This window comes from Pongo abelii, chromosome 8, assembly GCF_028885655.2.
Source record: "Pongo abelii isolate AG06213 chromosome 8, NHGRI_mPonAbe1-v2.0_pri, whole genome shotgun sequence".
Taxonomy (NCBI): domain Eukaryota; kingdom Metazoa; phylum Chordata; class Mammalia; order Primates; family Hominidae; genus Pongo; species Pongo abelii.
This window is the reverse complement of record NC_071993.2, coordinates 57,147,353-57,175,231: the sequence shown is the minus strand read 5'-3', so window position 1 is coordinate 57,175,231 and position 27,879 is coordinate 57,147,353. Positions and strand designations below refer to the sequence as shown.

At 44.0% G+C, this 27,879-nt stretch overlaps 1 protein-coding gene and 1 non-coding gene across 6 annotated transcripts in view; one reads left to right on the top strand and one right to left on the bottom strand.

The window, feature by feature from the left end:
* Positions 1-1,787, bottom strand: part of MMRN2 (multimerin 2) — a 36,866-nt gene extending 35,079 nt beyond the window's left edge. For 2 of the 5 annotated variants that reach the window (XM_063727566.1, XM_063727567.1), the window contains exon 1: positions 1-618. The gene's annotated coding sequence lies outside the window, so the exon portion shown is untranslated. Of the gene's footprint in view, positions 619-1,016 lie in introns of those variants that run through there. The other 3 variants (XR_010141523.1, XR_010141525.1, XM_063727568.1) reach the window with 3 other exon arrangements.
* Positions 571-27,825, top strand: LOC100450509 (uncharacterized). Its single transcript, XR_010141527.1, has 4 exons — positions 571-1,079; positions 12,985-13,072; positions 23,934-27,047; positions 27,286-27,825. It is a non-coding gene; the product is annotated as an uncharacterized LOC100450509 (transcript).
* Positions 27,826-27,879: the final 54 nt, after the last annotated feature.

Here is a 27,879-nt window from a genome sequence, read left to right as displayed (position 1 = left end):
CCTGTGTCCACTTCATGACTCCTCGCAAGCTGGGCCCAGTCCTCTCATCCCAAGAGCAGAGCCACCGTAGCCGGAGTCCTAGCCTCCCAAATTCGGAAATCCAGGCCAACGGTCTCAGGAACGTTTTCCATCCCGCCACGCGCCTCCTGACGCTCCCAGACCGGAGGCTCAGCCCCCATCTCGGTTAATGCCCCTCCCCCGCCCGACTCTGGAGTCAGCCCCTGCCCCTCATTCCCTGCCCCAGGATCCCGGCCCCTCCTGGGAGCTGGGCTGGACTCGGTCCTCAAATCCTCGGAAGGCTCAGCTCTGGGCAGTGTAAGGGACCCTGCAAGGGCGGGGGCCTCGGGAACTTCTCTCCGCCAGCTGCGACCGGAGGCTGGGAACAGGGGAGACGACCCAGGGCCACTGCCCCTCAGGACTTCAGGCTGCCGGAGGTTGTGGGGGCGAAGCGGAGTCGGGAGCCGGGCTTCCGGCCCTCGCTACCCCGTCTCGGCCCGCGGGTTGCCTGCGTGCCCGCCCCAGCCAGCGGTGAGTCATGCAGCAGGGCCCGCGGGACGCTTTGTTGAGGGCGCTGCCGCCCGGCGGGGTCCCGCCCCGACGCTCCCCGGGGAGGGGCTTCGGGGCACGGGGCCGTGCACGTGAGAACGAAGCACGGGGGCCACGCACGTGCGCGCTCGCGTGCGGGAGACCCCTCCCTTCCACACTACTTCCTCCCTTCCACACTACTTCCTTTCGGGACAAACAGGTAACCTCCGGCCCTGGACAGTTTTGTCTAGCGGGTTCCGGATGGACTGGTGTTCCCAGCACCCCCCGGCACGTGTCCACGAGCGTGGCCCCCGTACGGAGTATGCCCTGCCAGTAGGTGACTCAACGTGGCACTGGTTGAGCGCGGGATGAGGCCCGGCCCTGGCGCGGGGCGCGGGCTGCTGCGGCCCTTTCTTCCCCGCGCCCCTCACGTCCCAGCGGGCCCCTAGCGGTTCCTGTCCACCCGCTCCATGTCTTTACCCCCGTACTACCTCCACCCGCAATCGCCTCCTCTCCGGACTGCGCGCCCGTGGCCTCTGCGTTTCAGTTCAAAGGTACCGACTACGTGGTTCTTCCCAGTTCTGAGGCGATTTAGTCAGCGGACTCAAGGCGCGCTCCCTGCCTTCCCCGGCCTCCCAGCAGAGAACGAAGTCCCCAACCTGGCTGCCAGTCCAGGTGCTGCAGTGCAGGTGTGCGTAGGAGGCCATTCCCTTCTCCAGTCTGTGATCTCCCTCGCGGGGCACGCGTCTACCACCCTTAACCCAGGGCTGCCCTGGTTCCGCGATCGGTTACTTGTTGCTGACGGTCCCCAAAAGGTTTTTTTGTAAAATGTGGGAAAGTCCTTGAAGAGACACCTGGAGCAGTGTCAGGGGCGCTTCCAGGAGCCCCCGCCTCCAAGAGCAGGTCCTAGGGTCTGGAGAGCCGGCCTCAGGGCCACTCCAGGAGGCTGGTGGGGCTGGACTGGCAGAGCCCAGCATCCTTCTGGTGTGCATCATTCCCCTATGACTTAGGGATGAATCCCAAGGGACTTTTCACTTGTTCTCCTTGTGAGTGATCGCCTTAAGCGCGACCCAGGTGCGGCCAAGGAGAGAGGTCAGGCCTGAGGCCAGGAGTCTTCTAGAAAAGGCTTTTCTTGTCTTGAGGGCGGGGCATGGTGGCTCAGCCTGTAATCTCAGCCCTTTGGGAGGCTGAGGCGGGAGAATGACTTGAGCCTGGGAGGTCGAGGGCCGCTGCATTCTCAGTCTGGGCAACAGAGTGGGACCCTGTCTCAGGAAAAAAAAAAAAAAAAAAAGCCGCCCTTCAGCTTCTTCTGGACATCTTGTGGCTGGAAAGGAACCCTAGAACCAGCCACTTGCAACCACAGGAGGAACAAGTCTGAGGAAAAGCCTACCTGCTGATGAGGGCAGAGCCTCCCAGACCTCCAGCCTGTTCCCACAACACCCCCTCCCTGTCCACTTCAGCCACCTTGACCTTCCCATCATGCTCCTGCTGCCTCGGTATCTTCACACCTGCCGCATTTTCTGCCTGGCATACTCTCCATAAATCACCCTTGCCTATTGCTCTTCCAAACGTCAGGTCTCAGCGGCCTTGGGTGTGCCGACACACACACACACACACACACACACACACACACATACAATGCATCAGGCCCCTGGTGACACATTCTTACACCCCCTGTACCTCCTTTTTAGAGTCACAATGAGCCTTCATGTGTGCTTCTCCATAGTGGTGGTTCATGGGGCTGTAACCAGTCCCTTTTTAGTGCATGCCCTATGTCTTCCGCGGTGCTCAGGCAGCACTGGCTAAATGATTGCATGGAGGACCATCCTTTTGTTCTCCTGATGGATGACAGTGAGTTCTCATTTTCAGATTTACCATGGAGCCATCTTTGCAATGCAGCTGGTGCTCCCATGGCGCTGTGCAATTGCCTGTTCCTGTGTGCCTCTGCTCCTCCGACACTAGGAACCCTGGAGGGCAGGGCCAGGTGGGACTTGCTTTTTGGACCATGTCTGGGACACAGGGCACAGAGCCAGTGTCTCTGTAATAGGTCCCCTGCCTTATTGCAGGGCAAGTCCATACACCCGAAACACCGGGTTGCAGCAGAAGAAAGAGGTTTAATCGCAGGGCTGCCAGACAAGATGGGAGAAAACCTCAAATCTCTCTCCGAGAAGTTTGGGGCTAGGGTTCTTAAGAGTTTTAGAGCAGGCCAAAGTGTGGAGATTGTTGATTGGTTGAAGAGTTCAGAGTGAAGTCATGGGGCCAGGGAGATGAAAAAACTATTCTCATGCTGGTTATGTTCTTCTGGGCTGTTCAAACTGGTTGGGGTCACTTGTTTCACTGGAATTTGGAATCTGAAAAACATTTTAGGCTGGGTGCGGTGGCTCATTCCTGTTTTCCCAGTACTCTGAAGGCCAAGGTGGGCAGATCTTCTGACGTTAGGAGTTCGAGACCAGCCTGGCCACATAGTGAAACCCTGTCTCTACTAAAAATACAAAAATTAGCCGGGTGTGGTGGTGTGCGCCTGTAATGCCAGTTACTCGGGAGGCTGAGGCAGGAGAATCGCTTGAACCTGGGAGGTGGAGGTTGCTGAGCCGAGATGGTGCCGCTGCACTCCAGCCTGGGCGACAGAGTGAGACTCTGTCTCAGAAAAAAAAAAAAACTGAAAAAACGAACGAAAAAAACGTTTTAAGCAATTCCTAAACAAAAGCCTATGATTCTAACATCAGAAAGCTGAACTGTGGGAACAGTGGGGATGCAGATGGTCAGTATACAGTGCCACGGGAAGTTCTATAGAAGGAATTTAGTCAAAGCACAGCCTCATTAATGCTTAATTGTAACTGTTAATGCTTAATTATAACTATATTTCTGTGTAGAATGCTTGTTAACCCTGTGAGGACAGCTTCACCAGAGGAGCCCTTGGGAGCTTATATTGCCCAGGCCTGTCTCCACCAGGTTCATGGAGCAAGTACAGCCCAGACTGGCTGAGGAGGAAGGACTGTGGCCACATTACACCTATTGGGTGTCAGTGAGCTCTCCAGAGATCAATTCTTCCATTAGCAATGCCACAAATAATTCCTAGTTCTCCAAATTCCAGTTCCCCATCTAGCCAAACACACAGTCACTAACATTACCTTGTGGTTCCACTTACAAATGACTGCATTTTGAGGTGGAAGTGTTCCCTTAAACCATTTTCTCTGGATGGCGTTCCTTCCTCCCTCCTCTTCTTCATCCCCATTTTCAGTCTGTAGGATGAGCTTCTTTGTATGTAATCTCCCAAACGTCTACCGCTGGAGTTCTCAGCTTTGACCCCCATCAGACTACGCATGAGGCAGGGTGCAGATTCTTCCACTTTCACCTCCTCTCCCCTTCTCTCCCTCCGCCGCCTTTTTAAAAAATGTTATTTGTCCCATTTCTACATTGTGAAAACACGTAGATTTGCATTCCATTCCTCAGCCCTGAACCACACCTTTGTTTTTGTCTTGGATCTGCAATTGAAGATATTAAAAGCTGTTTGCCATTCCTTCTGCTGAATATTTTCTGCTATCTCTTGGTTGGTTAGAATTAGTCCTGAAGAGTCTTCTCTTTTTTTTTTTTTTCTTTGAGACAGAGTATCACTCCTGTTGCCCAGGCTGGAGTGCAATGGCGCAGTGTCCGCTCACTGCAACCTCCACCTCCCGGGTTCAAGCAATTCTTCTGCCTCAGCTTCTGGAATGGCTGGGATTGCAGGTGTCTGCCACCACGCCTGGCTAATTTTTGTATTTTTAGTAGAGATGGGGTTTCACCATGTTGGCCAGGCTGGTCTCAAATGGATCTTAGGTGATCCACACACCTTGGCCTTCCAAAGTGCTGGAATTACAGGTGTGAGCCACCACACCCAGCCCAGAGTCTTCTCAAGAATGAAATAGTTACAGATGATAAGTGTTTACAGGGATAAGACATCTGATATCTGAGTTAATAATTTTTATAGCTGGGTAATGGGTCCATGAGGGTTCATTTTATTTTATTTTATTTTGTTTTTGAGACAGAGTCTTTCTCTGTTGCCCAGGCTGGAGTGCACTGGCACGATGTCGGCTCACTGCAGCCTCCGTCTCCTGGGTTGAGGCAATTCTCCTTTCTCAGCCTCCTGTTTCAGCTCATGCCTGTAGCTGGGATTGCAGGCATGTGCAACCATGCCTGGCTAATTTTTGTATTTTTAGTACAGACAAGGTTTCACCATGTTGGCCAGACTGGTCTTGAACTCCTGACCTCAGGTGATCCTCCCACCTCAGCCTCCTGAAGTGCTGGGATTACAGTCAGGAGCCACCGTGCCCGGCCCATTATATTCTATTTTTGTGTATGACATTTTCTATTTTTAAAAAGGTAAAAAAGTTAAAATAAAAATTTTATAAAAAGAAGGGCTTATGTGAACAGTATTCTGATTTGTAAATGTTTGGTTGGTATTGTTAGTCTGTAGTCTTTAGACTTTATCCCTGGCCGGGTTTGAGGTTTGTGGCTCCCTCTTCAGCTTCAGTGTCTTCTAGGTGTGGCTGCACTGCCTTCTGGCATAGAAGGTTGAGCAGGCCCTACATGTCTGATGCACACTGAAATTTCTTTTTTTATTTTAAATTTTAATTTATTATTTATTTTGAGATGGGGGTCTCACTATGTTGCCCAGGCTGGTCTCAAACTCTTGGCCTCAAGCAGTCCTTCCACCTTGGCCTAACAAAGGGCTGGGATTACAGGTGTGAGCCGCTGCACCAGCTCCCTACTGGAATTTTTTTTTTTTTTTTTGTAGAGACAGGGAGGGTCTGGCTCTGTCACCCAGACTGGAGTGCAGTGGCCTGATCGTGGCTCCCTGCAGCCTCAGACTCCTGGGCTCAAGCAATCCTCCTACCTCAGCCTCCCAAGTAGCTGGGATTACAAGTGTGTGCCACCATGCTCAGCTAATTAAAACAAATTTTTTTTTGTAGAGATGGAGTCTCACTATGTTGTCCAGGCTGATGTCAAACTCCTGGGCTCAAGTGATCCTCCCACCTCAGCCTCCCCACAGCACTGGGATTACGGGTGTGAGCCACTGTGTCCAGACTCCTACGGGAATTTCTAATAAGCAACATCATATTTCTGGCTTATTCTCTTTCTTTATGTTTAAAGTACAATAATTTTTCTAGAGTTTGTCTTAATGATTATGGTTCTGGTTCACTGTTGCCTGATGTGCAGTTTGCCCTTTGAATACTAATTCAAGGCTGGGCGTGGTAGCTCAGGCCTCTAATCCCAGCACTTTGGGAGGCTGAGGTGGGAGGATAGCTTGAGCTCAGGAGTTTCAGATCAGACTGGGTGACAGTGATACCCCATCTCTACAAAAAATAGGAAAAGTATCCAGGTGTGGTGGTGCACGCCTGTAGTCCCAGCTACTTAAGAAGGCTGAAGTGGGAGGATCCCTTGAGCCCAGGAGTTGGAGGCTGCAGTGAGCCATGATTGCGCTACTGCACTCCAGCCTGAGTGGCAGAGTGAGATCCTATCTCAAAAAAAAAGTATATATGTGTGTGTGTGTGTGTGTGTGTATATATATATATATACACGTTTGTGTGTATATATGTACCTGTGTATGTGTGGATGTATGTATACGTATACATATATACCCAGAAGACAGATTGTTGGATCATAAGTTAGCTCTATATTTAATTTTTTGAGGAATCCCCATAGTGTTTTTCTTTCTTTCTTTTTTTTAGACCGGGTCTCGCACTGTTGCCTAGGCTGGAGTGCAATGGCATGATCTCAGCTCACTGCAACCTCTGCCTTCTGGGTTCACGCAGTTCTCCTGCCTCAGCCTCCCAAGTAGCTGGGATGACAGGCACATACCACCACACCCGGCTAATTTTTTTTTTTTTTTTTTAGTAGAGATGGGGTTTCACTATGTTGGCCAGACTGGTCTTGAACTCCTGACCTCGTGATCTGCCCGTTTCGGCCTCCCAAAGTGCTGGGATTACAGATGTGAGCCACCACGCCTGGCCTTCCATGGTGTTTTTCATAATGGCTATATCAATTTGCATTCCCACTAATAGTGTACAAGGGTTCCCTTTTCTCCACATTCTCACCAACACTTGTTATCTTTTGTCTTTTTTTTTTTTTAGAGATGAGGTCTCCCTGTGTTGCCCAGGCAGGAGTACAGTGGCTGTTCACAGGTGTGAACATAGCACACTATGGCCTCGAACTCCTGGGCTCAAGTGATCCTCCTGCCTCAGCCTCTGGAGTAGCTAGGACTACAGGCATGCACCACTGTGCCCAGCTCCTGCATAATTGTATTTTAAAATACTTGCTCTGTTCCATTGCTCAGCTTTCTTCTTTGGGAATTGCAAGTGTGAGTATGAAGTTCTTTTCTTCCTACTCTCCATATCTACTGTTGTCTCCCGAATACTGTGTATCTTTTTCATTCCTTTTTCTCTTTACTTTTACCATTTCTGTTTTATAGGCATCTACTGTGGTGTCTACCTTCTTGTGCTTCTCATCTGCCATGGTTTGTTTAGTCTTTTTTCTTCTATTCATTTCTGAGATATATTTCTCTTCTGCCTGCTCTTGCTGTCTGGCCATCTCCTCTCAGAGTTCTGGCAACTGCTTTACAGTTTTCCTTCATAAAAACTGTTGTTTATTAAGTGTCTTCTTTTCTTCCTAAAATTCATGTTGGAATGTTAACTATTCTTTTTCCATGTCTAAAAATAGTATGTTTTTACTGTTAACTAGAAAAAAGGGAAGAGCAGAAGTATATATCTATGGTATGCTGTCCTTTCTGTAAGAAAGAGAGGATGGGCCGGGCACAGCGGCTTATGCCTGTAATCCCAGCACTTTGGGAGGCCGAGGCCGGCAGATCACAAAGTCAGGAGTTCAAGACCAGCCTGGTCAACATGGTGAAACTCCATCTCTACTAAAAATACAAAAATTAGCCAGGCATGATGGCACACGCCTGTTGTCCCAGCTACTCAGGAGGCTGAGGCAGGAGAATCACTTGAACCCAGGAGGCGGAGGTTGCAGTGAGCTGAGACCGTGCCACTGCACTCCAGCCTGGGTGACAGAGTGAGAATCCATCTCTAAAGAAAAAAAAAAAAGAAAGGATTAAAGAAAATACAATGTCTCTGTTTATTTGTAGAAAGTGCAGGAAGGCCAGTCACAGCGGCTAACGCCTGTAATCCTAGCACTTTGGGAGGCCGAGGTGGGCGGGTCACTTGAGGCCAGGAGTTTGAGACCAGCCTGGCCAACATGAAAAAACACTGTCTCTACTAAAAATACAAAAATAAGCCAGGCGTGGTGGCACATGCCTGTAATCCCAGCTACTCAGGAGGCTGAGGCATGAGAATCGCTTGAACCCAGGAGGGAGAGGTTGCAGTGAGTCAAGATTGTGTCACTGCACTGCAGCCTAGGTGACAGAGCAAGACTCTGCCTTAAAGTGCAAGAAGGATAAACTAGAAAATAAAGGGATTGGGGGATTGGTTACCTATAGGGGGCAGGTGGGAAAGGGGTGGAAAGAGGGAGGGAATGGGAATAGGCTAAGAGGGATAAGAAGAGAGTGACACTTATCTGAATATATCTTTTTTTGTGGTTCTCAGAACCATAGTAATATTCATATACTCAAAATATAGACAAAACAATGAAAACCAACCAGAATATAGGGGAGGGAAGTACCCAAAATGGAATACAAACACTAAAAAGTGAACCTAACTCTACTACAAATGAAAATAACCACACTCAAAAGAAAAAATCCAAGTAACCTTGAAAATCAGTATGTTGACTGGATTCTGTAGGGTTAAATGCAGCAAGCAGTCTCCGTAGATTCTGTAATCTAGTCAGTAAATATATCCTTTCTCATAGGATTGTGGGTAAGTAATTCTGAGACAACTTTATATAGTAGAATTGAATGCGTAAGTAAGTGTATCATAAATAATAAGAACTGGGTTTGTCACTACTGGAGAAAGAAATTAAAAAACAGGGAACCTTCTTCCAACACCCCATGTGGTATTGTATTGGAATCTGAAGTATCAATATAAACTCAGGATTTTTAATTTTTGTACTAATAAATGCAGAAATATAGCTGCGCACAGTGACTCATGCCTATAATCCCAGCACTTTGGGAAGCCTGAAGTGGGCGGATCACTTGAGCTCAAGAATTGAAGACCAGCTTGGGCAATATGGTGAAACCCCATCTCCACAGGAGTGGAGGAAACACCAGGCAGAGGGAACCCCAGGACACTGAGGGGCTCTGGCTGCTGTATGGGACATGCTTCTGGAAACTTGACCCTAATAGGGCATCAAAGCCAGGCAGGCAGGGGCTCCTGCTCTGTCAGAGGTTGGAAGCCAGCACTACATCTTTCCATCTTACTCTTGGGATGCAGGTCAGCTGTCTTCCCTCAGATGAGAGTCAGGTTCCAATTTTTTGTTGTTGTTGTTTAGTTTTTGAGACGGAGTCTCGCTCTGTCACCTAGGCTAGAGTGCAATGGCGCTATCTTGGCTTAGTGCAACCTCTGCCTCCCGGGTTCGAGCAATTCTCCTGCCTCAGTCTCCTGAGTAGCTGGGATTACAGGCACACACCACTACGCCTGGCTAATTTTTGTATTTTTAGTAGAGATGGGATTTCACCATGTTGGTCAGGCTGGGAGGTTCCAATTTTACAAGATGAGAAGAAGGGCTGAGGGCATGCCCATTCTGCCACTTTGCTGAGTCCAGAGCTATGATGAAGTGAAGAAGAAGGCACAGGGCAGGACAAAGAAGGGGACTCAGGGACCCGGGAGTTTTCCTTGGCAGAAGTCAATTTGCCCCACCCCTGAGAAAACTCTGACCTTCTCAGCTGCCAGGGAGGAACACAGGGACTGGGGAGGAGGGGACAGGGAGGGGAACAGTCTGCTGCTCTGTGCCCTGGGAGAGAAGTCTGATGACGGCAGTAAGTCAGGAAGGGTTAAGAATATTCCTAAAATAGCCAAGCCACAGTCTAAGCCAGTCCATGAGCGGAGAGCAGATCTGTAGCAGGAAAAGTCAGCCTGATCTTTGCCCTACTGCCTGTTGCCTAGCCCTGGCTGCTAATTAAGCCTCCTACCCTGTCCCCTTCACCAACTCCTCTTGTCCTAGTGGGGATGGGGTAGGAGTAGTCAGAGGAGCCAAATCACCCCAATCGACAGGGAATTACAGCTGGGACCAGGAGCACTGGGCCCAGTGGCCCCCCCATCCACACTCCTGGTCTGAGTCAGGTAGGGGGACATAGGGAGACAGACAGGCAAAGTGCAAGCTTTGTGCATGGGATGGAGGCTGCCAGGAGAGAGCAGCCAAATTCTCCCACCCACACACATGTATCGCCAGCCATGATCAGGTGGGACCTCCAAGATCATCATCAAATACCGCCTTCTCCTAGCTCTGTGTTCCCCTACACTCAGGGCATCTTGGAGTGAGACAGGCAGAGAGGGGTTGAGGGAGCCCCTACATGAACAAACCATATCTTTGTTTCAGGGGCAGGACCAGGTACATAATTTGCAGGACCCAGTGCAAACTGAAAATGTGGAGTCTGTCGTTCAAAAATTGTTAAGAATTTCAAGGCAGTGACAACAGAGCATTAAACCAAGTTCAGGTCCCCTCTGAGTGTGGGGCTTTTGCCACTGCACAGGTGGCACTTTATGAAGCCATCCTTGTGCAGGCATTTGGTTTAATGAACATTTACTAAGCGCCCACTACTCAGCTCTTCTGGCTCTGTAATATGGTCTGGCTCTGTGTCCGCACTCAAATGTCATTTTGAATTGTAATCCCCACGTGTTGGGTGAGGGACCTGTGGGACGTGATTACATCATGGGAGAGGTTCCCACATGCTGTTCTCGTGATAGTGAGTGAGTTCTGAGATCTGATGGTTTTATAAGGGGCCTTTTCCCTCTTCATTCTGCACTTCTCTCTCCTGCTGCCATGTGAAGGCCATGTTCGCTTCCCCTTCCACCATGATTGTAAGTTTCCTGAGGCCTCCCCAGCCATGTGGAACTGTGAATCAATTAAACTTCTTTCCTTTGATTAACTTCTAATCTATAACTAAGGTCTGAATCCTGAAGACCTTCCTCTGGAGCCTCAGTAAATTTAGTTAATCTAGATGGGTCCAGGTGCTGCAGGTGCTTACCCTTATCTTGTCTCCTGCAAAATCATGGTGGTTTGGGGAGTTCTTTAGACCTCTTCTCGTATGGAGGTTTGTTTTCTTCTTTTTTCTTTCCTGCAAGGACAAAGTGAATTCTGTGATGGTTTATGTATCATTTTTGAGTTTATTGCCAAAAATTGAGGCTCAAGTTTGTAGAGTACATTTTTAAATAAAATAAAACTTTCTAGACACAGAAATGTAGGTGAAGCTGTTCCTTTGATACCATTTTCCGAATTTACAGAGTTGATAGCAAATTTTTCTCTTTATCTTTCCTTGAATTGTATATATGCATATAAATGTGCTTAAATTCTTAGTGCAACAGCGTGGATTGTCATTACAGAGAACGTTCTTAGCATAGAGCACAAGTCTTCCCACTGCTGACTAGGCTCTGGTCACATAGCACCCCGAGCTGGCCTTCAACTTCCACTTCTCGGTTCTTTTGCTTACCTTCTCTATTTCTAGAATGGCTTTGTCATTTCACTTGTCTGTCTGGTAATATCCTACTCCTGTAAGAATCAGTGAGTTCTTGGTATATACTGATCTAAATTTGCCTCCGGTTTGAACCTTTTTCCAGTTTTCCAGGCAAGGTTGATTTATCTGTCTTCTCTGTTTCCATAATAATCTTTCCAAGCATAATACAGTAAAAAGAGAGCTGATTCATCATGTCCTGTCCGTTTCCCTCTGGAGACTTTGGAGCCGACGTGAGGGTACAGGTGTGCCCCTGTATAAGATCTTTGGTCGCCTTTGTCAAGTTTAGCGCAGTTCTCAGTATGTAATTGTTCTCAGGTGCCATTAAACTGGACCTGAATAATTGAAGGATTGAAAGTGTTCAGGAATCACCCAGGATGCTTCAGTACTTCATCCTAATTAGGGATATGGGGAAAGTTTGCATGAGAAAGAAGTTTTTTTTTTTTTTTTTAACTTTAAGGATAAGTTAAAATTCAGTAGGCAGAATGATAATCTTGATAATTTTTTATTTTTTATTTTTATTTATTTATGGTTTTTTTTTGAGACGGAGTCTTGCTCTGTCGCCCAGGCTGGAGTGCAGTGGTGCCATCTCGGCTCACTGCAACCTCCGCCTCCTGGGTTCAAGCGATTCTTTTGCCTCAGCCTCCTGAGTAGCTGAGACTACAGGCACCCGCCACCACGCCCAGCTAATTTTTGTATTTTTAGTAGAGATGGTGTTTCACCATATTGGCCAGGCTAGTCTCAAGCTGCTGACCTCATGATCCGCCTGCCTTGGCCTCCCAAAGTGCTGGGATTACAGGCATGAGCCACCACGCCTAGCCATTTTTTATTTTAAAATGTTCATTTTTTACTATTTTGATACAATAACTTATTTTTTAAGAAAAGGCAGAAATCACTGTTTATTAGAAGGCAGATTTTACTGATTTTTATACCCCTAGATTTGTTGCTTATCAAACCTATATAAAACATCTATAAATCAAATCATTAATTGCCCCTGGTGTAATAATTCTATATATAGATGTAATGTTTGAATCTTCAGGAGCTTTAATACCTTGAAGGCCTTTTGATTGCTTTAAAATTAATTCTCATTGTATTTGTTTATATTATATCGTTAAGCAAAAGTACAGAGTAAGCAATTAGTGTGATTAATTCCTCTTCTATAATACTGTAAAGCACTGCCGATCCCTGGAAGACATCTGGCATCCAGCAAGTCTTGACCCCTCTTTAGAAAGCCATTGAGAAACTGGAGGCAATTCTGTTAATTATTCGCCCTCTAGAGGCAATTCCATTAATTACCCTCCCTCACCTATCCATGACACAATTTCTCCAGTTACATGTAGAAGGTTGTTATGTGTCTCCTGGCCAGACCCTTTATTTCACAGATGTGGAAATTGAGTCCATGAAGGATGAGGTGAGTGTTCAGAGTCCACATGACTAGTTAATGCCCAGAGCCTGGCCTGGACTTCTCTCTTGTTCTGGGGCCTTGAGTTCTCTCCCTCTTCTTTAGTACGTATGGCCAGAGGTAACATAATCTGCACATCACATTTGCATTTGGAGTGCATCTGTTTTGCATTCATTTAATCTTGTTGAGATGGTTTGCTTGTTGACCTACTCAGTCAGTTATCTTTTCACCTTTGTGAGTTGAGAGCTTTGCGTATTAAGTCTGTAAAACTTTGCATCTTGGAAAGTGACATAATCTGTAGCAGACCCATGCTGTTTTCAGATGCATCTTAATTGTGATAGTGATAGTGATCCAGGAGATACACATGTTTTTCTGTGCTATTTCAGAATATGCCTTCTTAATCCAAGTTGAGATGGAGTCAAAAACAACAGAATACTGCATTTTTGTTTCTTTTATTTAGGTAAAATACCTGTTTTCTGACAAGACTAGGACTCTTACATAGACTGCCATGAACTACAAGAAGTATAGCATTGCCAGAATAACCTGTGGTAAGTGTGTTTATCATTTATTGAACATTTTACTTGCATTCTTTCTACAAAATGAGTTTATTTTTGGCTATTTAGTCAAATTATCTTGACTTTCTGATGTTTAGATAGAATATTTATAATAGATTTAGGTATTTCATTAATATTGAATGTTTTTAAACTAAATGGGTCCCAAAGGAAACTGAACAGTTAAAACATGATTTACTTTTGCAAATATTAACCTAATGAGAAATCCCAGGGAATCTGCACATTTGTGTTTTCTATCTAACAATTATTAATTTCTTAGTGTATGTTTTGATCAGACTTTTTTTTTAATATATGCTAGCAGATTTTTCTAAGCTTTCTTAAAACTGTCATTATAAAATATTTGTAATACTAAGGTCAAGAATTTAATTTAGTATCGTAGATCTAACTCATTAACTGTATTTATTTATTTATTATACTTTAAGTTGTAGGTTACATGTGTACAACGTGCAGGTTTGTTACATATGTATACATGTGCCATGTTGGTGTGCTGCACCCATTAACTCATCATTTACATTAGGTATATCTCCTAATGCTATCCCTCCCCCTCACCCACCCCATGACAGGCCCTGGTGTGTGATGTTCTCCATCCTGTGTCCAAGTGTTCTCTTTGTTCAGTTCCCACCTATGAGTGAGAACATGAGGTGTTTGGTTTTTCTCTCCTTGCAATAGTTTGCTGAGAATGATGGTTCCCAGCTTCATCCATGTCCCTACAAAGGACATGAACTCATCCTTTTTTATGGCTGCATAGTATTCCATGGTGTATATGTGCCACATTTTTTAAATTCAGTCTATCATTGGGTTGGTTCCAAGTCTTTGCTATTGTGAATAATGCCGCAGTAAACATACGTGTGCATGTGTCTTTATAGCAGCACGATTTATAATCCTTTGAGTATATACCCAGTAGTGGGATGGCTGGGTCAAATGGTATTTCCAGTTCTAGATCCTTGAGGAATCGCCACACTGTCTTCCACAATGGTTGAACTAGTTTACAGTCCCACCAACAGTGTAAAAGTGTTCCTATTTCTCCACATCCTCTCCAGCACCTGCTGTTTCCTGACTTTTTAATGATCGCCATTGTAACTGGTGTGAGATGGTATCTCACTGTGGTTTTGATTTGCATTTCTCTGATGGCCAGTGACGATGAGCATTTTTTCATATGTTTTTTGTCTGCATAAATGTCTTCTTTTGAGAAGTGTCTGTTCATGTCCTTCGCCCACTTTTTGATGGGGTTGTTTTTTTCTTGTAAATTTGTTTGAGTTCATTGTAGATTCTGGATATTAGCCCTTTGTCAGATGAGTAGGTTGCAAGAATTTTCTCCCATTCTGTAGGTTGCCTGTTCACTCTGATGGTGGTTTCTTTTGCTGTGCAGAAGCTCTTTAGTTTAATTAGATCCCATTTGTCAATTTTGGCTTTTGTTGCCATTGCTTTTGGTGTTTCAGACATGATGTCCTTGCCCATGCCTATGTCCTGAATGGTATTGCCTAGGTTTTCTTCTAGGGTTTTTATGGTTTTAGGTCTAACATGTAAGTCTTTAATCCGTCTTGAATTAATTTTTGTATAAGGCGTAAGGAAGGGATCCAGTTTTAGCTTTCTACATATGGCTAGCCAGTTTTCCCAGCACCATTTATTAAATAGGGAATTCTTTCCCCATTGCTTGTTTTTGTCAGGTTTGTCAAAGATCAGATAGTTGTAGATATGCGGCATTATTTCTGAGGGCTGTGTTCTGTTCCATTGGTCTATATCTCTGTTTTGGTACCAGTACCATGCTGTTTTGGTTACTGTAGCCTTGTAGTATAGTTTGAAGTCAGGTAGCGTGATGCCTCCAGCTTTGTTCTTTTAGCTTAGGATTGACTTGGCGATGTGGGCTCTTTTTTGGTTCCATATGAACTTTAAAGTAGTTTTTTCCAATTCTGTGAAGAAAGTCATTGGTAGCTTGATGGGGATGGCATTGAATCTATAAATTACCTTGGACAGTATGGCCATTTTCACGACATTGACTCTTCCTACCCATGAGCATGGAATGTTCTTCCATTTGTTTGTATCCTCTTTTATTTCACTGAGCAGTGGTTTGTAGTTCTCCTTGAAGAGGTCCTTCACATCCCTTGTAAGTTGGATTCCTAGGTATTTTATTCTCTTTGAAGCAATTGTGAATGGGAATTCACTCATGATTTGGCTCTCTGTCTGTTATTGGTGTATAAGAATGCTTGTGATTTTTGCACATTGATTTTGTATCCTGAGACTTTGCTGAAGTTGCTTATCAGCTTAAGATTTTGGGCTGAGACAATGGGGTTTTCTAGATATATAATCATGTCATCTGCAAACAGGGACAATTTGACTTCCTCTTTTCCTAATTGAATGCCCTTTATTTCTTTCTCCTGCCTGATTGCCATGGCCAGAACTTCCAACACTATGTTGAATAGGAGGGGTGAGAGAGGGCATCCCTGTCTTGTGCCCGTTTTCAAAGGGAATGTTTCCAGTTTTTGTCCATTCAGAATGCTATCGGCTGTGGGTTTGTCATAGATAGCTCTTATTATTTTCAGATACGTCCAATCAATACCTAACTTTTTGAGAGTTTTTAGCATGAAGGGTTGTTGAATTTTGTCAGAGGCCTTTTCTGCATCTATTGAGATAATCATGTGGTTTTTGTCTTTGGTTCTGTTTATATGCTGGATTACATTTATTGATTTGCGTATGTTGAACCAGCCTTGCATCCCAGGGATGAAGCCCACTTGATCATGGTGGATAAGCTTTTTGATGTGTTGCTGGATTCGGTTTGCCAGTATTTTATTGAGGATTTTTGCATCAATGTTCATTAAGGATATTGGTCTAAAATTCTCTTTTTTTGTTGTGTCTCTGCCAGGCTTTGGTATCAGGATGATGCTGGCCTCATAAAATGAGTTAGGGAGGATTCCCTCTTTTTCTATTGATTGGAGTAGTTTCAGAAGGAATGGTACCAGCTCCTCCTTGTACCTCTGGTAGAATTCGGCTGTGAATCCATCTGGTCCTGGACTTTTTTTGGTTGGTAAGCTATTAATTATTGCCTCAATTTCAGAGCCTGTTATTAGTCTATTCAGAGATTCAACTTCTTTCTGGTTTAGTCTTGGGAGAGGGTATGTGTCGAGGAATTTATCCATTTCTTGTAGATTTTCTAGTTTATTTGCGTAGAGGTGTTTATAGTATTCTCTGATGGTAGTTTGTATTTCTGTGGGATCAGTGGTGATATCCCCTTTGTCATTTTTTATTGCGTCTATTTGATTTTTCTCTCTTTTCTTCTTTATTAGTCTTGCTAGTGGTCTGTCAATTTTGTTGATCTTTTCAAAAAACCAGCAGCTCCTGGATTCATTGATTTTTTCGAAGGGTTTTTTGTGTCTCTATTTCCTTCAGTTCTGCTCTAATCTTAGTTATTTCTTGCCTTCTGCTAGCTTTTGAATGTGTTTGCTCTTGCTTCTCTAGTTCTTTTAATTGTGATGTTAGGGTGTCAATTTTAGATCTTTCCTGCTTTCTCTTCTGGGCATTTAGTGCTATAAATTTCCCTCTACACACTGCTTTGAATGTGTCCCAGAGATTCTGGTATGTTGTGTCTTTGCTCTCGTCGGTTTCAAAGAACATCTTTCTTTCTGCCTTCATTTCGTTATGTACTCAGTAGTCATTCAGGAGCAGGTTGTTCAGTTTCCATGTAGTTGAGCGGTTTTGAGTGAGTTTCTTAATCCTGAGTTCTAGTTTGATTGCACTGTGGTCTGAGAGACAGTTTGTTATAATTTCTGTTCTTTTACATTTGTTGAGGAGTGCTTTACTTCCAACTATTGGTTCAATTTTGGAATAGGTGTGGTGTGGTGCTGAAAAGAATGTATATTCTGTTGATTTGAGGTGGAGAGTTCTGTAGATGTCTATTAGGTCCGCTTGGTGCAGAGCTGAGTTCAATTCCTGGATATCCTTGTTAACTTTCTGTCTTGTTGATCTGTCTAATGTTGACAGTGGGGTGTTAAAGTCTCCCATTATTATTGTGTGGGAGTCTAAGTCTCTTTGTAGGTCACTAAGGACTTGCTTTATGAATCTGGGTGCTCCTGTATTGGGTGCATATATATTTAGGATAGTTAGCTCTTGTTGAATTGATCCCTTTACCATTATGTAATGGCCTTCTTTGTCTCTTTTGATCTTTGTTGGTTTAAAGCCTGTTTTATCCGAGACTAGGATTGCAAGCCCTGCCTTTTTTTGTTTTCCATTTGCTTGGTAGATCTTCCTCCATCCCTTTATTTTGAACCTATGTGTGTCTCTGCACATGAGATGGGTTTCCCGAATACAGCACACTGATGGGTCTTGACTCTTTATCCAGTTTGCCAGTCTGTGCCTTTTAATTGGAGCATTTAGCCCATTTACATTTAAGGTTAGTATTGTTATGTGTGAATTTGATCCTATCATTATGATGTTAGCTGGTTATTTTGCTCGTTAGTTGATGCAATCTCTTCCTAGCCTTGACGGTCTTTACAATTTGGCATGTTTTTGCAGTGGCTGGTACTGGTTGTTCCTTGTCTTTACAATTTGGCATGTTTTTGCAGTGGCTGGTACTGGTTGTTCCTTTCTATGTTTAGTGCTTCCTTCAGGAGCTCTTTTAGGGCAGGCCTGGTGGTGACAAAATCTCTCAGCATTTGCATGTCTGTAAAGTATTTTATTTCTCCTTCACTTATGAAGCTTAGTTTGGCTGGATATGAAATTCTGAGTTGAAAATTCTTTTCTTTAAGAATGTTGAATATTGGCCCCCACTCTCTTCTGGCTTGTAGAGTTTCTGCCGAGAGATCTGCTGTCAGTCTGATGGGCTTCCCTTTGTGGGTAACCCGACCTTTCTTTCTGGTTGCCCTTAACATTTTTTCCTTCATTTCAGCTTTGGTGAATCTGACAATTACGTGTCTTGGAGTTGCTCTTCTCGAGGAGTATCTTTGTGGCGTTCTCTGTATCTTCTGAATTTGAATGTTGGCCTGCCTTGCTAGGTTGGGGAAATTCTCCTGGATAATATCCTGCAGAGTGTTTTCCAACTTGGTTCCATTCTCCCCATCACTTTCAGGTATACGAATTAGACGTAGATTTGGTCTTTTCACATAGTCCCATATTTCTTGGAGGCTTTGTTCATTTCTTTTTATTCTTTTTTCTCTAAACTTCTCTTCACGCTTCATTTCATTCATTTCGTCTTCCATCACTGATACCCTTTCTTCCAGTTGATCGCATTGGTTACTGAGGCTTGTGCATTCGTCACGTAGTTCTTGTGCCAATGGTCTTCAGCTCCATCAGGTCCTTTAAGGACTTCTCTGCATTGGTTATTCTAGTTATAGCATTCATCTAATTTTTTTTCGAAGTTTTTAACTTCTTTGCCATTGGTTCGAACTTCCTCCTTTTGCTTGGAGTAGTTTGATCTTCTGAAGCCTTCCTCTCTCAACTTGTCAAAGTCATTCTCTGTCCAGCTTTGTTCCGTTGCTGGTGAGGAGCTGTGTTCCTTTGGAGGAGGAGAGGCGCTCTGATTTTTAGAGTTTCTGGTTTTTCTGCTCTGTTTTTTCCTCATCTGTGGTTTTATCTACCTTTGGTCGTTGATGATGGTGACGTACAGATGGGTTTTTGGTGTGGATGTCCTTTCTGTTTGTTAGTTTTCCTTCTAACAGTCAGGACCCTCAGCTGCAGGTCTGTTGGCGTTTACTGGAGGTCCACTCCAGACCCTGTTTGCTTGGGTATCAGCAGCGGTGGCTGCAGAACAGCAGATATTGGTGAACTGCAAATGCTGCTGCCTGATTGTTCCTCTGGAAGTTTTGTCTCAGAGGAGTACCCGGCCGTGTGAGGTGTCAGTCCGCCCCTCCTGGGGGGTGCCTCTCAGTTAGGCTACTTGGGGGTCAGGGACCCACTTGAGGAGGCAGTCTGCCCGTTCTCAGATCTCAAGCTGCGTGCTGGGAGAACCACTACTCTCTTCAAAGCTGTCAGACAGGGACATTTAAGTCTGCAGAGGTTATTGCTGTCTTTTGTTTGTCTGTGCCCTGCCCCCAGAGATGGAGCCTACAGAGGCAGGCAGGCCTCCTTGAGCTGTGGTGGGCTCCACCCAGTTCGAGATTCCTGGCCGCTTTGTTTACCTACTCAAGCCTGAGCAATGGCGGGCGCCCCTCCCCCAGCCTTGCTGCCACCTTGCAGTTTGATCTCAGACTGCTGTACTAGCAAAGAACGAGGCTCTGTGGGCATAGGACCCTCCAAGCCAGGTGCAGGATATAATCTCCTGGTGTGACGTTTGTTAAGCCCGTTGGAAAAGCACAGTATTAGGGTGGGAGTGACCCGATTTTCCAGGTGCCGTCTGTCACCCCTTTCTTTGACTAGGAAAGGGAATTCCCTGACCCCTTGCGCTTCCCGGGTGAGGCGATGCCTCGCCCTGCTTCGGCTCACGCACGGTGCACTGCACCCACTGTACTGCACCCACTGTCCAGCACTCCCCAGTGAGATGAACCCAGTACCTCAGTTGGAAATGCAGAAATCACCCGTCTTCTGCATCGCTCACGCTGGGAGCTGTAGACTGGAGCTGTTCCTATTTGGCCATCTTGGCTCCCTAGCATTTCCTTTTTCTATACAGTCTTTATTAGTCATCATTTTGTTTTTATTGGTGTTTTTTTTTTTTTTTCTTTTTTTTGAGAGAAGGTCTCGCTTTGTCTCCCAGGCCGGAGTGCATTGGTGTGATCTTGGCTCACTGCAGCCTTGAACTCCCAGGCTCAAGTGATCCTCCCGTATCAGCCCCACAAGTAGCTGGGACTACAGGAGTGTGCCACCACTCCAGCTAATTTTTTTCTTTTTTTCTAGAGATTAGTTCTCACTATGTTGCTCAGGCTGGTCTTGAATGCCTGGGCTCAAGCAATCCTCCCACCTTGGCCTCCGAAAGTCCTGGGATTATAGATGTGAGCCACTATGTCTGGCCTATTATTGCTGTATTCGAATTTATCCATCTCTTGTACAATTTTTAGTTTTTTCTAATTTATGTTTTCATAGTTTTATATATTGTGCTATGTTAAATAGCTTCATATAGTTTTCTTTCATCCAGTGATTTTAGCCTCCTGATGATCTTCTCTATCAGTTATGGCACTGGTGACTTAAAATGGATATTCTTCCTCTGTCCTTCCTCCTACGTTTGTTACCTGGCATTTTTAACAGAGAGCTTTCTCTTCTCCCCTTTGTTTCAGTATCACTGCTGACTAATGCACTTGTGTTTTATTCCATGGGTTATTTTCCATCACTATCATGGTTCTTTCTGATGCCTATGCTGTCCCAGATTCGGCATAGGCATCCTGTGTCCTTTCAAGTGTCTCTGTTAGTCTTTAGCATTTCTTACTTTATGACAGAACAAGAGGATCCAGGCTCATTTTTTCCTCTTCCTGCCTTGGGCCTGGACTCAGCCATTTCTCTTAAGGATCATGTGTTTTTAGCTTAGAAATTAATCAGCTTTCCAAAAGATCTACAAAACACTAACTTCTCTTTTGAGCCATTTTTTTTTAAGGGTTATTCCTTTATTCTTGCCGTAAGTTCTTTTGAAGTGTGGTGTTAGGGAACCATGCCTGAGTTTGCTTATTAACTCTTCCAGTGTTTATCAGATCATTTTTTCCCCTATGCTGTGTCATCTTAAACATCTTAAGCAATTCCTTGACATTTTTCTATTTCTTTGTATTTTCATTGACTATATTGCCATTTCTAGATTAGCTGGTTAATGTACAAATTAAATTATTTTGCATTTCCTTGGTAATATAGGCTGTTGATGCTAAAGGAGGAAAAACAAATGGACTTGAAAACTGGTCAAATGTGTTGCATAGCCATTTTTGGAGATGATTCTGTGCTAACATCCTCTCTCCTTTCTTGATCTCTTAATTTTTTTTTCTTACCCAAGTATATGCAGGTTGATTTTGTCTTTCTAGAAGATCCAAGATCTTTCATTTAGAGATATATTCTCTTAATGTTAACTGGTATTAGAATACTCTTTTCTGTATTTTATTTCAATATATTTTGAGAATAAAAATGATTGTATTTTCTTTTAACTTGTGAAGTAGAGTGTGGCATACAAATGTTGTATTCTCAGTATTTCCAAAAATTACCTTCTTACTCTACAAGTTGTATTCAGCATATAAAGTCTATTCAGCTTTGTTGTAGATGCAGTGTGATTATTACATGTTGATAAGGTATGAATTGGAGATGGGATCCAAAATTACTGTACTTATTGTAATTTTTAAGCTAATTATAGGGTTGGTGGTGAATATTTTACTTCTGCAAAATGAAAACAGTATTTCATCAGAAGTTGTTTTATGGTCTTCCAGACATTTTGTTGTATATCTTTGGTGCTTTTTGCTCATAAAGTATCTCTTTTGTTTGTTTGTGTGTGTGTGTATGTGTATTGATCTGCCTCTAAATTTTGCAGTGCTCTTTGTCAGGGATCAGCAGAATCAGGCCTAGGCAGAGAGCTGAGCAGTACTCTCAGTACGTCTCTGTGTCCTTGTTGCCACATTATCTCTGTTGTTTATTTATAAATTGGAGAACTCTGACCTGTAACAAAGGTTGGATAGTTCAGAGACAATTGGAAGAGGAATCCTCTGCTCTATTGTAACCTGTGCCCCACTCCAAAATATGCTCTGAAATCCATATTTAAATATTAAATTTGTATGGTGAATGTATTCTTTTTTAATGTTAAAAAATTAAATGGTTTACCCACTTAATATTTACAATGCAGGACTTACTTTGCATATTCTCTGTCTTGTATTTTTCTTTATTTGAGCTAGGCTAGCCTCCAAAGCTGGAAGCTGAATTGACAGTTGAAAAATAATGACATGTATACAGGTATGTTTGGAGGATTGCAGATGCAGGGGCACCGTACTGCTAAAGGAGTGTTGGAAGCTCACTGCAGAAGACGATAAAAGCAGACTGATATGTATTACTTGCTGAAATATAAGCTGGAGGCACAGGTGAAGATTGCCAAACCTAATGAACAGTTTGGCAGATAAGACAGGCTGTCAGGCCATGGCAGTTCAGCAGTGGGCGTGCTGCCTGTGAATCAAGTCATTTGTTCCAGAGGACTATACTTAAATACCACAAATAAAATCTTCCTTGTCACTGATATTTGGTATCACAATGACATAGACGTTATCTTTCAGATTTCCAGTTGAAATACCAGCCATTAACATCTGGTGATTTGAGTTGTAAAATTATTTTTAGTTTTGCCTGTTTACATTTCTTCCATAAAGCACAAACAAGATATATTTTCCCACATAAGAATGTAAGCAGTATAAGGCTTTAAAACACACAAATGAAACATACCTGATTACATGCTTCAATGAACTTAAACTTTCATCTGTGATCTTTATTTTGCAACACTCTGAAGTAACATTACAGTCTCTTCAGTGTGCTGTGTCATTTATATGCCTTACTTTACCCTAGGAATCCTGTATTGCCATTGAGCACATGCAGATTGAGACATGTGCATAGCTTCTCCCTGTTGAGCCCATCAGTGGGGAGGAGCTATGTACCGGGGACATTTGGCAAAGATTTTTTTTGAGTCTGTTGGACGTAACAGCTCCTTAAGGAAACCTCACAGTTTACCTTCCCTGTTTTTTACCATTTGTAAACTAAGGCTCAGTGATGTAAAATATAACACATTCTGTGCTGTGGCATAACTGCAGCTTAGGTTTTTATATTCAAGACAAGCCGAGGTATAGCTGAAAATGTATGAATGCTTATTATGCCTCAGGATCCCTTTGTTGGTTTAGTTGTGGCATTTCAGAACACCTGACTTGGGGCTAAAGCATCTTTCTATCTGGCATCAGTATTTCTAAGTTGCCTTTAAGCTGAATAAACGTTTGGTTTTTATATTTAATTGCTTCAATGTGAAACACTGCAATTTAAAAAATTACACATATGTAATATGTAATATAGTATTTTACACTAAATACTAGTGACTGGCAGTCCATTGGCCGAAGAAGTATTATTTTTCAGATATTCTGCTCTGTGTCATCAGCTGTAGACACTGACCTGGTATTTATCTGGAAAGACTTGCTGTCAGGGGTTCACAGTGCTGCCTGTGGGTTATCTCCAGACCCTTTACATACGGCACTTTAGGACAGCGTGAGTCACAGGTTGCACTAGAAGTTGCCTTTGAAATTAGACCTAAACTATGTGGAAGTGGAACGCTTGTACACAAAGCTCTCTATCATCCAAATCCTGCTGAACTCTTAGGAAAGAACAGTTTTACAGATTCATTCTTTCCACACACAAGATTTCCCCACTGCCCAATTACCCTCACCTCTCTTTTTCTTGACTGTTACGTTTCACTTGACTCTGGAGTCTTACCTTGTACTCTCACCTTTGCATGGGAATGTACCTTGTTTCACCAGTTATACTATCTGTTTATCAAAAGCAGAAATAGTTACTTACACCTGAAAATTTGAACCGAGAATGTAGCTGTGAATATGTTAAGAAAGTATACTTAAAGTAAGAAATCAAAGGAAGTATATTTAAATCAAAGCAAGAAATCCCATTTCCAAATGGCAATAAAGCATGTGTTACATAGAATCAGTGCATGAAAGTGTTTTAGTAGCCCAGATTAGATTGTACACTGGTGAATAAGCAAGAGTTCTTTTTCGTTTTCATCTTGCAATTCAACCAGGTATTTGGGTTCTTTTTCTATTCACTCATGTCAGATAGAGACATGCATGTTGTAAATTATTTTGTCAGAATGAGAGCCTGGCAGATTAAATGCTTTCTTCTCTTCTTGCTGTACTTGATATCGATCTCTTCTTCATTTCTTGATAATATGTTTAGTTATTTTTGTTTTCATTGCTTTTAGTATCAGAGATGGCTTTGGATTCCCCGTTCTGTGTGCTGCTGTCTGGCTCCTGAACCCAGCTGGAGAGGTGTGTCAATCCCAACTGGTGAAGTACTGAGAGGAAGCTACACAAAAGGCAGCAAAGTATTAGTAAGTGTACCTCTGACATTTTAACCACCTCTGACTTTTCCATGGAATGGACAAGTAGTAGTCTGTGTCAGAGCTACATTTTAAAGGAAAAAAAGAAACTTGAAGTCATAAACTGTTTATTAATTTATGGTGTTATTTTGTGTTTACTCACCTTATTTATATTGACTTGTAAATTAGTAATTTGTGACCTATTATTTATCAATTCATTGCCTACGTGTCAGCAAACAAATTTTCTCCTTAATAAAGAATCCGGTAGCTGGGCACAATGGTTGACACCTGTAATCTCAGCACGTTGGGAGGGCAAGGCAGGAGGATTCCTTGAGGCCAGGAGTTCAAGACCAGCCTGAGCAACATAGCAAGATTTCATCTCTACAAAAAAATGAAAACATTGGCTGGGCATGGTGGCTCATTCCTGTAGTTCAGGCTACTGAGGAGCCTGATGTAGGAGGATCACATGAACCCAGTAGTTTGAGGCTGCAGTGAGCTATGATCCTAACACTGCTCTCCAGCCTGGGTGACACACCAAGATGCCATCTCTTCAAAAAGGGAATCTAGAGGCATCAGTGTGTGCACGAGCATGGCTTGTGAATTTGGAAGTGCATGTGTGCATAGTTGTGCTGAAGAATGTGTTGATGATTATACCTTCTCAGAATGAAGGTAATGTGAGATGGAGTCTTGCTCTGTTGCCAGGCTGGAGTGCAGTGGCGCTATCTTGGCTCACTGCAACCTCTGCCGCCTGGGTTCAAGCGATTATCCTGCCTCAGCCTCCTGAGTAGCTGGGACTACAGGCACACGCCACCACTCCCGGCTAATTTTTTGTATTTTAGTAGAGATACAAAATAGTATCTCTTTAGTAGAGATAGACGGGATTTCGTCATGTGGGCCAGGATGGTCTCGATCCCCTGACCTCGTGATCCACCCACCTCGGCCTCCCAAAGTGCTGGGATTACAGGTGTGAGCCACCGTGCCTGGCCTGAAGGTCATTTTTATAAAGATCTCTCCACATCTTAGATTTGATTCTTCCTTTAAGTATTTTTCTCATTGACATTTGAAAGAACCTGACCATATATAAAATGAAGAATTTTCATAACTCCATAAAAGGAGAATTATGACGTCATCTACTATTTCTGTCTCTTGTCTCATAAATCTAAACCATCAACCTGCTTATTTTTGTATACCATCACACTGTGTATTCCCTGCATTGAATGCCTTTCTATTGATACTCTCTGTAAAAATTGTGGAAAGTTTTCTGTACCCTAAATTTTCTGTTATGGGGATTAAACATCCACTATGCATGTTTTTCCAAGTCTTATAGCAGAAAGGGTAAATACAGCCCTCACAGCAGCCTGTTGTTTGTCCTGCAATTGTGTTTCCATCACATTACACAAATCCTCTTTAACTTTGTGGTTGTACCCTACTAGTAAGTTTCTTTAAAAATTATGTAATGTGTGTATATACAAATACCTATATGTATGTGTGTACACATACAGCTGATATCTACTGAGATTATGTATGCATGAACTATAGAATTAGCTTGTAATTTTAAGAAAATAAATTATTTTGTAAAGATAAATCTCATGTTTAAGAAGGGGAATTACAATTGAATCATATAGGGATGCCTCAGCCTAAACATAATATGGAAAAAGCCATAACCAAAAGTCATTTTAGAGTACTGCTAGGTTACTCAACCTATCATCACATTTAATTAAGATGTCAGTTTGAACCATGGCCAGTCTATTTTGGTTAATATATTATTTAAGTCAACTTGTGAAGTCTTCATTTTAAATATAGAATTTGTGTTAATGAACTGGAAAATAACATTCTATTGCTTGGAAGATGTGTTAAAGCCTAAAGATTTATGATTTTGTAAAAGAAGAAAACCAGCTTGTGATTAGTTGGCATTAGTGCATGAGGATGTACTCATATTTGGTAATTGCCATTTTTTCCTAACTAGAGTAAGGGAGTTGGGAATGGGAGGCAGAAACAAGGACATGGATCTATAAAAAATCATAGAACAAAACTGCATTGAGTTCTGAGTATGGGTCTGTGATTCGTGGTTCTGTTTGAGAGGTTCATGTGTCCCTTACGAGAAGAGACAGGAAAGCCAGGAGGACAGGAGTATTTTTTATGACAAAATCATGCTTAGTGCTTTGTTAGTAAAAGAAAGAAAATCTGAAAGTCTCTGCCATGGAAAGAAGAAATAGCATGAAGAAAAGGGAGTTGGTAAGTTTCAGCATTTCAGAGCTTGGAGGGACAAGTTAGGTTTCTATTTTACGGAGAAGGAGGTGGAGGCAGGATGGGTCCTAAGGTGTCATTCAAGACACACAGCCATAACTCTATTGGGAGTAGAGCTAGGGCCCCAGGGATTGCTGTGGTCAAGTTGCAGACAAAAACGACTACTCATTGGAAGATAGGAGAGGAGTGTTCAGTTATAGAAGCAGTCAACAATTCAGGTGTATCTATATTCAGTCAGCAAATAAAAGTTGTTCAACTTGGTTGCTAATGGGACCCACTCTACTGAGGCTTTGTATAGAACTCATAGAGGAAGATGGCTTCAAGTAGCAGACTACCCTGTGCTTTTCTTAGGACTAAAAAGCTCAGGAAGCTGGTGATGAATGAAAACCTTAGTCCCACTGGCACTGCAGAGGGGCCAGGAGAGCAGCAGCATCATAAGCCACAGGGTGGGGCAGCCCAGGCAGGGGCATTCTGAGCTGTTGGGGAGGGGTGGCAGCCAGGGTGGGGCACTGTGAGCTGTCGGGGAGGGCATTGTGAAGTGTGGGGTGGGGCATTGTGTGCCACATGCCTGGGCTCCCACCTGGGCCAGTGGGCTTCAGTCTGTAGGTGACTAGAGAAGGAGGAGGAGCTCCGTCTGTTCTCTCTTCAGGCAGTTGTTGTGTCTCTTAGCGCTTGTTGGGTTCACAACCTATTAAATAAGCTGGCTGGTCTTCACCCTCCCAGACAAGTCAACTCAGGGGAGGCGGCAGGGTGCGGGTCTTTGCCCGCAGCCCCAGTCAGGGCCGGGGCCGGGGCCGGGGCTGGGCTCGGGGCCTGGCTGTGAGGTGGGCAGGCGAGCAGCGGGCAAGACCATCTCTGCAAGTGCAGCATAGCCTCGGCCTAGGGCAGCGGTAGTGCGTGGCCAAAGCTGTGAGCAGAGAGACACAGGTGGTGGCAGACAGTAGAGGTGCCCCACGGGGAACATACTGACCTGTTGTGTGTGCCCCAGGGTCAGCCCCGAGTTTGACCAGCAACGGGTCAGTGTGTCCCTCTGAATCCGAGATCTATGAGGCAGGAGCTGGGGACAGGATGGCAGGAGTGCCCATGGCTGCTGCTGTACAGCCTGTTGAGGTGACCGTTGAAGTTGGTGAGGACCTCCAAATCCACCACATCCATGACCGGGAGATGCCTGAAGATAAGGAGGTGATGGGTGCCATCTGCCCTCGGCTTGCCTCTGGCTGCTGCTGTCCCTAAGGTCCCCTGGGAAGCATTGCCCACTTTGAGCTCCTTTCTGCCTGTAGCCAGCTTTCCCAGGGCTGGCCAGGAACAAAAGCTGGCTCTGCCTTGCATTCCCACCCCTTAGTCTTTCCCCACTGAGTCCAGTCAGTTTCTTTTCGCCTCCCCTCCCAATCGCCCAGTTCTTGCTCTCTCATCTCATTCTCCCAGGCTGGCATGGGACCATTTATTTATGGCTCTTCTTGTCGAATAACCAGTAGTCGAATAAACGAGTTGATAAATTTTTAAAAATGATTACATCTTTTTTTCTTTTCTCCCTCTATACATATAGCTTTGGAATTTAACCCTTCTGCCAATCCAGAGGCAA